The sequence below is a fragment of the Macrobrachium nipponense genome, chromosome 27 (assembly GCF_015104395.2).
Source record: "Macrobrachium nipponense isolate FS-2020 chromosome 27, ASM1510439v2, whole genome shotgun sequence".
Classification (NCBI taxonomy): domain Eukaryota; kingdom Metazoa; phylum Arthropoda; class Malacostraca; order Decapoda; family Palaemonidae; genus Macrobrachium; species Macrobrachium nipponense.
This window is the reverse complement of record NC_087216.1, coordinates 76976495-76987056: the sequence shown is the minus strand read 5'-3', so window position 1 is coordinate 76987056 and position 10562 is coordinate 76976495. Positions and strand designations below refer to the sequence as shown.

Sequence of the window (10562 nt, the reverse complement as noted above, 5' to 3'; positions counted from 1 at the left end):
TAGCATAGTTTGCAATAACAAATTAAAAGTATAGATTTGAAAATTCTATTTATATTTGTGTTCATTTACTGTTCGTACCAGCCAAGGGTTTGCGTAGTCTTTCTTTGCAGGCTAGCCAGGTAAATTTTGTGGGCATAGCTAGGAAGCTTACACATTACCATTTGTCTAGTGTTTAGATACTGGATAAGGTTCTAAAATAAAACAAAGTTAGCAGTTCATTCTTTAATCGAACAATAAATTACTTCCACGTATCACTTTAAAATTTCCATTACCTCGTGTCTTGAGTTGAAGCTTATATGAAAGCTTGAGATTCTTTAGCATGCCGATATATCTCTGGCCCAATGACCACTATACAAGACTTCAGTTCTGGTAAAACAATCCTCGAATCAATTACAACAGCGGTTCCCGTTATTTTTCTCTCGTCATCCAAACCTGAAAGCAAATCACAAGTGACAGAAGGTTCTCGAAAATGTCTTTTTTAACTAGTTCTCAACTAATTAGTTCTCAACCTAACAGTATTCCTCATTTAAAAACTTTTACAGATACTTTAAATTTTAAGGTATGTATTGAAAACACTTTACCCACAATACGTTAGCCTTTAAGTATTTTGCAGTTTTTACTATATTTTACATATATAGAGCATGGATGGATCTTTCAAGTCCGCCACAACTTTTTAATCACTAAGAAATTACAGTTAAGTATTAAAACTGAATCTAGTCCTTTATTTTAAGCAAAAGGGTTAAGTTTCGAAATATTTAATCTTAATATCCATTCCTTTATTAAACTAAATATTGAACATTGGAATAAAGTTATTTATAAATCTTAAGTTTTGAAATCAAAATTTATTATCCTTTCATTTTATTTTAAATCACCAAATGAATGTTTAATCACTAAATGAATATAAAAGTTAAAAAAGAAAAATTAATTTACTTCCATAAATCCTTAAGTGTAGATTTTAGATATAATATTTGAGGCAAAATAGAGTTATTGAAATCATACCTTCCAGTGCACCCTTAAGCTAAAGCCAATTGCTAGCAACTAAAAACTACAAAATAAGGTGCTTACTACCTATCTAATTTTTATTTAAAAACAACGCAAGCCCCTTCCGGCAACTGGTAGACCAAAGGTCTACCAGGCGTCGAAATAGAAGTCCCCCGCCCCCCACATCAGGGGGGCCGCCCCTAATGGAGGAGGACTAGCTTGCAGGAAGTTTTGGGAAAATGTTCTAAAGGAACTTCAAAACTTACCAACCATTAGAAGTTTAATTACCAAATGAGCTAGGACACAGGCAAAAGGCGGATATCCTTCAGACAAGGGCCATCTCAGATAGCAGATGGCGGGTATCCTTCAGACAAGGTCTACAGGGTATCCATCAACAGTTTAAACTGAAATAGAGATAAATTTAAAGTTAAAATATTGTGCTCAAGGTTTCAAGTCTAGTTTCTTCAATAGTTTCCTAAACAAGTCTTAAAATACAAAGCTAAATTTAATGCCAGAAAGTTTTACAGATTTGACAGTCATGGGAGCACCAAAAAATAAATCCCTCAAGTATCTTGGCTAATGAAGTAAATGTTAAATTCAACAGACATTTGCATAAAACACATTATGCTTAAAAACCTGAAGACTAGCATTTTAGCAAAAGTGGTAGTTTGAAACATCAATGCAAATAAAAGCAAATACTCTTACTTGCATAGTACAATCTATGATAAATCCAAAATAAGCTATATTAAATATTGTACATAAAAGGCAAATCACAAACTCGCAGGCTAACAAATGAAGATTACTAGGACAAATAAAAAGTTACTTCGAAAGGAGAAAATTACTTTAGTGTAGCTGTTCACTAAATATTGCTTTTAGCTGTTCACTAAATATTGCTTTTAACTAATAGCTTTTAACTAATAGAAAGTCTAAGACGCTCATCATCCTAACTGTGTACACTAAATATAGTTTGTAGCTGTCACTAAATATTTCTTTTAACTAATAGAAAGTCTAAGACGCTCATCATCCTAACTGTGTACACTAAATATCGCTTGTAGCTGTTCACTAAATATTGCTTTTAACTAATAGAAAGTCTAAAACGCTCATCATCCTAACTGTGTACAGACTATTTTCCTGCATATGCAAGATAACAGCTATTAGTTTAGCAACGCCACTGACTTAACTAGAAAAGGCCCAATAAGGAAATTATAAACTATACACAAAGTTTAGCAATGTCCTCCGAATACAAACTGGTATTTCTTACTCAAAAACGTTGAAGCCACAAGTTTAAGTAACTCAGGATTCGGATAAAATCCCCCAACCAATCAGAATTTAACTAATGAATTATCTTAAGTCTTCCAACCAAAGCTTTATTATAACACGAATAGTTAGGTCTAATTAACTGCATTAAGATAGAAATTTTTTAGCAGCAATGTAATTCCATACGCTTTAACAATCCTTAAACAGCACTAAAGTTTTGATGAAGTTATAACTGGCGAATAACCAATAAATACTAGATTACATTAAATATTTAGGTAGCAGGGTTTAAGTATATTACCTTTAAACCTAAGAATAAAAGGATAACCCATAAACAAAACCAAAGCTAGATAAAACTTATGCATGAAAAGAAGAGTAACAATTTTTGTAATATTCCACAGTCACCTCCATAGTTTGAGTGTTTAATTGCCACGGGAAGTAGGTAACTTTTGCTTTAGGATTAAGGTAATCACCACCTGCCAATTCTTTAATCACCAACTGCCAATTCTTTAATCACCACCTGCCAATTCTTTAATCACCACCTGCCAATTCTTTAATCACAAATTGCCAATTCTTTAATCACAAATTGCCAATTCTTTAATCACAAACTGCCAATTCTTTAATCACAAACTGCCAATTCTTTAATCACAAACTTAAAACTGAAATAAACAAAGACACAGAAAACTCATCATATTTATGAATATATTTTATAGAACTGAAAAAGTTTCTGAAATATTCACGAAAATCTAACAAAATGGCCAAGTTATTAAAAATCCTACAATTTAAACTTAAAACTTATAACAAAGTGAACCGACAACCAAAGCTTCCACAAAGCTGATAAAAACTAGACCAAAATTACGGAACCGTAAGATTTAACCAATAAAACTACCTCAATTCTTAAAAGTCAAATAAAATCTACATAAATATGTAAATAAAGCCTCAAAACTTAATAAAACCACAAAACTGCATAGCTTAAATAAACCAAAAGTTGAGTAAACTATAGAACTTATATAAAAACAAAACATGTTAAACTTTAATAATTTAAGCCGCAGATATAACTCATAACTATAAAACTGAAATAATTTAAAGTAATTCAAACAACAAAACTAAAGACTTCTAAAAGTAATTTAAACCATGTATTATCTAAGACAAAACTAAAAAAAACTTAAAACCACAAAAACTTAAAACTTTAATTAAATCACAAAGCCTTTAAACAATGAAACCATAACTAAAACTAATCAAACCACTAATCTATACTTCAAATTTTAAACCCAAAACTAAAACTTAAACATAATTAAAACTTCAAACAAGCCATAAAACTATCCTTATGATATTAAAACCACAACTAAAACAAGGTAAGCTACAAAACTAAAACTTATTAAACCACAAACCCTTAAAAATGTAAACAAACTAAACCACAAAAGTAAAAAACTTCATATACCAAAATTAAAAGTGTATAAAACTATAAACATTAAACCAAAACTATAGAACTAAACCAAATCTAAAATGGTAATTTAAACCACAAAAAATCTAACAAGCCACAAAACTCAAACTTTAACTCATGCAACAGAGAAACCAAAACCAATAGAAGTCCCACAACACATTAAAATATAATAAACCGCGAAACAGTAAAAACATAACCTTCGAAACTAATAAAATTTTAACACCTCAACCACGAAACCCTAAAACAACCTAAACCACTAAAACAATCATAAATGAAACTAAACCAACAAAAGAACACAGTCAAACTTACTGATCGTCAAAACAGCGCGACACCACCACACTAGCACCAACAAAATGTAATCAGAAACCCCACCCAGATCGCTAAACTTACCTGAATACATAAATCTACCTAAAGTCCTAAACCCTAAGAAAACTTGGGAAGAGAACCGCCAAGGACGGTGGAATCCAGGCAGATGCAGAACAGCGTCTAAACAGTCGTTTAAATTCCTGTCTCCTTACACCGAATGGTAATTGTGTTCGAGAGAGTCGAGTTCATCGCTTTACTCTATAATGACCTGATAATGCATGCATATTAATTTATCTATATTAATCCAGAGGGTGATTTCTGTCTATTCGTGATGTATACATCTTTCTTGGATGCGTATTAATCCGTAAGGTTTTTATTAAATTTCTTAATATTATATTTTCAATTTAGCTCATTTTCCTGTCATAGGAATATGTTTTTGCAAATAATAATAATAATAATAATAATAATAATAATAATAATAATAATAATAATAATAATAATAATAATAATAATAATAATAATAATCGAGCACCAACCTGAGAGATAGAAAACGATCAGGCAAAGATCATCTGGGACTATGGTAACAGAACGGATAGGGTGATACGTGCAAATAGACCAGACGTGACGTTGATTGACAAAGTCAAGAAGAAAGTATCACTCATTGATGTCGCAATACCATGGGCACCAGAGTTGAAGAGAAAGAGAGGGAAAAAATGGATAAGTATCAAGATCTGAAAATAGAAATAAGAAGGATATGGGATATGCCAGTGGAAATCATACCCATAATCATAGGAGCACTAGGCACGATCCCAAGATCCCTGAAAAGGAATCTAGAAAAACTAGAGGCTGAAGTAGCTCCAGGACTCATGCAGAAGAGTGTGATCCTACACTGTAAAAAATTTTCCGTTGAAAAAACGGTAAAAATCCTGGCAGTAATGTTGCCGGGCATTTACCGTTAAAAAAACGGGTCCCGTAATTTTTAATGTACCGTATTTTCTCCCGAATTTGAGAAAATACCGTATAAAATTTTAACCGTAAAATTTACGGTTTTACCGTTAAGTTAACCCATAACATACCGTATAATTTACGGTTAATATTTTTACGGGATTTTCTCAAATACGGGTGAAAATACATATATACAGGGTGGTGCAAATCAAATGCCCGAGTTTTGATAGGCTATTAGGAAAAGTAAAACCATACTTACAGAATTATTTGTTGTTTTATTCGAATCAGTATACAATGCAGTTTGTGAGATCACTTTTTGAAGATGGCATCAGGAAGATGGTGGCCATCTGTAGCGATGAACTGTTGAAGGCGATGTCTGAAGTTTTCAGCTGCTCTTTGGCACATCTCACTTTCGGCCACACAGTTTGGAAGAATTGAAGATGCGAATCCAGGAGGAAATCGCTACAATACTCCTCAAGATGTGCCAAAGAGCAGCCGAAAACTTCAGACATCGCCTTCAACCGTGCATCGCTACAGATGGCACCATCTTTCTGATGCCATCTCCAAAAAGTGATCACACAAACAGCATTGTATACTGATTCGAATAAAACAAATAATTCTGTAAGTAATGTTTTGTTTTTCCTAATAGCCGATCAAAACTCGGGTATTTGATTTGCCCCGCCCTGTATATCACTGCGCTACACAACCCCACCCGCCAAAACTTTGGAGTGGCTAATTTAAGAAAAAACACAAGGGTGAAAAAAATAATCCTAAAAACATTTTTCATACCTTCCTTGTGGGGCCACTTTTTATAAAACATTTGTAAATTTTACCAATAGTCATATATACATGTTTTTTAAATTTATTTTTTGTAAAATTATAATTACATCTCATACAATATCAAAACAGATAAAAACTAAAATTGGTAACAAATCCTATACATGTAACATATTTATGTAAATTTATTTGACATAGAGTATACAGTAACTTTTTGGGATTTGTACATGATTTTTCTAATATTTCTTTGCATTTAATGTTAATATTTCTTTGCATTTTATGTTACAATTGAAATAGTAACCTAAAATTCCTTGTGCAGGTCATATATCCAATTGGAGAAATAATGAGAAGATTAACTTTCAAAAAACTTTATTCTTGAAAAACAGATTTATAATTTTTTTAACACAAAATTTAACATTAATTATTTATACAGAAGAGTTTGAATGCTTTTTCACTCCTTATTCCTTAAGCTCATATGCAGAAAACTCTGCATTGAACTTAATATTCTTGGATGGGTGTGTGCCACTTTTTTCTTTGTTCTGGTATTTTTTGTCCCTTTTTCCGGATTTATTATGAAGAAACACCTGTAAAAATTACAAGATATATGAACATGATGGTAAAAATATTATAAAACAACTGCTGACCACCACACATATTACTAAGTACAGTACATGATCATTTAAATATAAATTACCTGCCTGATATGCTTAAATTAAAAAAAAACTCAAGTAACTTATTACAGCAGCTTACCTCTGCATAAATTCCAGTGTGACTGAAGCTTCTGATGGGTAAAGACTATCAAATATGTAAAATGCTGCGAAAACCATGGCCATCGCAGCAACGAGTGAAGTCAAGTCTGAGTTGATGAATCTTCCATCAACTGCAACTATGAAGCGGGTAGCCTGGAGCACCAATGTCCCTGAAAATTAAGCCTTGGTGAAATACTGTAACAATAGGATTTTGTAGTAGTATGTGTGGTGGGAATAGAAAGCTTGAATTGGATGAGAAGACAGAAGCAAATGCCAATCTATATGTATTATTTAAGTGAAGCATTGTTTATTGCAGAAACTGCAAGGAAAAAAATTATTTTGACAGTGGGTGACAATTAGAAGGTCAAACACTAACAACTTTAAAACTTCTGATTCTTCCAGAATGACAGTTTTCAACATCATACTTTGCAATTTTGGCTCGGTTAGCAATATTTCTATGAAATCTAAGAATGTGGCTCCTGAACGTGGAGTATTTTAAAATATTTTGCTCACAGCCTTCATGTGGGCATGAAATACACATACTAATCTCATTTCTGCGTAGCCTATAGTGATTGAAATATGAAACAAATGATGGCAGAGAGTTATTACAAATACTGAAGTTATACATCTCTGGAATAGATTGAAACTCCTAGTATGTAAGATGAGAAATCTAGTCTATGAAGTAATTTATTTAACCAAAACTATTGTTTTAGCTGGCATAGGCTAATACTTATAATATAATCCACATTAAGCAAGTCATAAAAGATCTTGTTAAGTTTTCTCTCAACTTATAAACCTCCTGCAAACTGGTTTTTTCTTTAAATAGCCAAGACTATTTTGCTTGATATTCAGCCATGCTGATCTTAAGCTAATATCAGGATATTCCTTTAAAAAAGGGATTGCCACTCTACCTTGTTATTCTACAACCTATGGTAGGTTAATACCACTCAAGGGTATAGGCTACATAAGACTGAACTGAAACATAGCCTTTACAAAGTCTAGAATACTATTTTTGCACTAAGTCCTTTATAAGTCTTTCCAAGTCTAATACATGGTATTACTTCATTATAATTAAAAGAACATATTATGATTAATTATTCACACCTAAATGTATAGGCTATATAAAACTTAGCATGTATTACTTTGTCTAATCCAGAGTAGTTTATATCACTCTTAGGCTATTTGAATTACTTATTTAAAATAGAAACTTTTAGTAGCACATATCACCCTTGGCAGGCTATTACTTATTACTTTGTCAACCCAGAGTGTTGTTTATAGTAGGTATCTACAGCTTAGATCTACCAGATCACTTAAGTTCACAAGTTATATAACACAATTACTTGCTATGTACCCATACAGTTAGGCTAGTGGCTCCGAAAGAAGAAAGGCTGCTATTTTCCCCCGGTCTGGTTTAGCCTAGGGTAAACAACCGAGTGGACTAGCTGTGGCCACCTTAACCATCTTAGGACCACCTTCAGAAAAAGTACTTTACCACGTCTTGACACCGGAGATGGGCACCAGTCACGATCAATGGTCGTGAAGCAACACCTCGAGACATGAGACTCGTGACTGGTGCCCATCTCCTGTGTCAGGGCGTGTTAAAATACTTTTCCTGAAGGTGGGTCCGAACACGGTAAAGTGGCCGCGGCTAGTCCACTCGGTTGTTTACCCTACCTATATATGGTCTAGGTTAACAATCTGGTAATGGGATGTTTATCAGAAGTTTACCACATAGCTTCACTAAACAATGTACGGTAATTGTACTTTCTAGTCCTGGATTATTTATTGCCATCTGAATATACAGGTTGTATAAGGGGGAGAAAAACTAACTAGTCCCACGAGTCGACAACAGAGGCAGTCTTCATAAATAAAAGCCTAATCTTATTGTAGGCCGCAACTACAGTAAAGTTTTATCATACTAAATACAAAAGTCTTTAAACTCACCTGATGCTGTTCACTCTTCAATCTTCATAATAGAAGAAACCACAAGAAGACATCTCCCTGTAGAGCAGACGGCAGAGGGGACTTTCCGACAGTTTGTTTATGAAGTTTGAAGTGTTCCGGCACCAGCCACCATACGGAATGAAAACATACACATTGCGAAATGCGTATCAGATTGGGATAATTGTAGTATATATGATGTTTTTGGTCCTGTTTCATAAAACGTAATGTTGGAAATGGTAAATGTACAAGCATATTATTATATTAATAAACTAATAATTTTGTAGTTATGTGGGATGGAAGCGGATGGCAACTTCATATAAACAGATGCCAATGCGATAATAATAAAACTAATAACTTCTACAATATTGTATTTTTAATGATTTAGAAGAAAATTTGAAGCTTTTAATGTTTCATATAGACTTAGTCTTAACATTTAACATAATTCTGTCAGAAAACATTTACGTTATATGAACCATTATGATAGGAGCTATACCTCAAATACGAAATTTCTCCGTAATTTCAGGTAGGTTGTCCTTATGACAATGATATTACGGTAAATTACCCGTAAAAGATAATGAAATGTATGTTAAAAAGGTTGATCGCCTGTTTTTCTGAAATACGGCTAAGAACCGTATATTTTTACGGAAATTTTCCGATTAAAACTACGGGTTTTTTAACAGTGTAGAAACGGTGCACATAGTAAGAAAAGTGATGGACTCCTAAGGAGGCAGGATGCAACCCGGAACCCCACACTATAAATACCACCCAGTCGAATTGGAGGACTGTGATAGAGCAAAAAAAAAAATAATAAAAAAAATAATTAATATTAGAGCTACGGACTTGAATTAAGTCTTACTCTGTGCCTGAGAGAGAGAGAGAGAGAGAGAGAGAGAGAGAGAGAGAGAGAGAGAGAGAGAGATAATGCAAATAAGGAAACTTTGTATTTTCTACATACTACAAGAAAGTGAAATATATGTTAATAGTTACAAAAAGTGGCATTAGCAGCTAAACTACAGAGAGAGAGAGAGAGAGAGAGAGAGAGAGAGAGAGAGAGAGAGAGAGAGAGAGAGAGAGAGAGAGAGATTATGTACCCTAGAAAACTTCGTATTTTCTCATAATACAATTGTGGGTGCAATATATGTTAATAGCAAAAAGTGGCATTAGTAGCCAAACTACACACACAGTCACACACACACACACACACACACACAGAGCATTGTCTACCATTACTTGAGATTTCCAGGGGTAAGAATGATTCTAATAATATTCCCGACGTGGCCCGCAGTTTACTGAAACAGCCAACAGCTCCTCTTCCTAAGTTTTACTAGCAAAGAAGGAGAAGATTTCTTGAAATCTATAGAGTTTGAGGCTACAACTAATGCATTTCAGTATCCAGACAGAGATTTACTTTTATTGCTGAAGCAACAGATAGACGGTCGAGCAAAGACTTTATTAAGTTCTCTGGAAGCTGATAAACAGCGTTATGTAGATGCCAAAGAACTATTGATTTCCGCCTTTGCTTCTAAGGAGGTTTGTAAAAACAATACAATTAGGAAAATTACGGAGTTAAGTCTAAGAGAGGGTGATGATCCCTTCACATTTATGTCCATCCTCCGATCAGTATGCGAAGCAGTCAAGACTTTTAACATTGAAGCTGATGAATTTGTCAGATATTTTGCTTGGCACGGCTTGAATGGTCACTTTCAGCGTCATATCATTAATATTACAGGAAAGACTCATCCTTCCTTAAATGACATTATTTCACATTTCTTTGCAGCTTGCGAAAGGTACGAAAGTGACGGGAAAGGTGTTGAAAGCTTGAAATGTAAAGCTTCACCTGTCAATATATTAACACTCCCTCTTCGTAAAGAGAGAACTACCAGCATGGCTGCGGAAGCAGTAACATATGATAAAGACAGGTCTTCGCCTCAATGTTCCTTATGTTCTGCGGTTGGAAATAATGATAAATTTCACATTATTCATAAGTGCCCTAATTTTCTTTCTCCTACAGATAAAGTGCAGATTTTAAAATCTAGAAATGGATGTGTAAAATGCGGCCAGTTTAATCATGTTTCCGGTAAGTGCCGTTTTAATTTCAAGAGACGCTGTTCAAATTGTAACAGCTGGCATATGACTTACCTGTGTGATAGGAGTCGGTCACT

The 10562-nt window shown here is 33.7% G+C and overlaps 2 long non-coding RNA genes across 2 annotated transcripts; both read right to left on the bottom strand.

Moving 5' to 3' along the window:
- Positions 1 to 207: 207 nt before the first annotated feature.
- Positions 208 to 4065, bottom strand: LOC135200612 (uncharacterized). Its single transcript, XR_010311342.1, has 3 exons — positions 3989 to 4065; positions 1248 to 1385; positions 208 to 432 (listed from the first exon to the last, which is right to left on the bottom strand). It is a non-coding gene; the product is annotated as an uncharacterized LOC135200612 (long non-coding RNA).
- Positions 4066 to 6159: 2094 nt separating this feature from the next.
- LOC135200611 (uncharacterized) lies at positions 6160 to 8488 on the bottom strand. Its single transcript, XR_010311341.1, has 3 exons — positions 8401 to 8488; positions 6458 to 6626; positions 6160 to 6291 (listed from the first exon to the last, which is right to left on the bottom strand). It is a non-coding gene; the product is annotated as an uncharacterized LOC135200611 (long non-coding RNA).
- Between the last annotated feature and the right edge of the window lie 2074 nt (positions 8489 to 10562).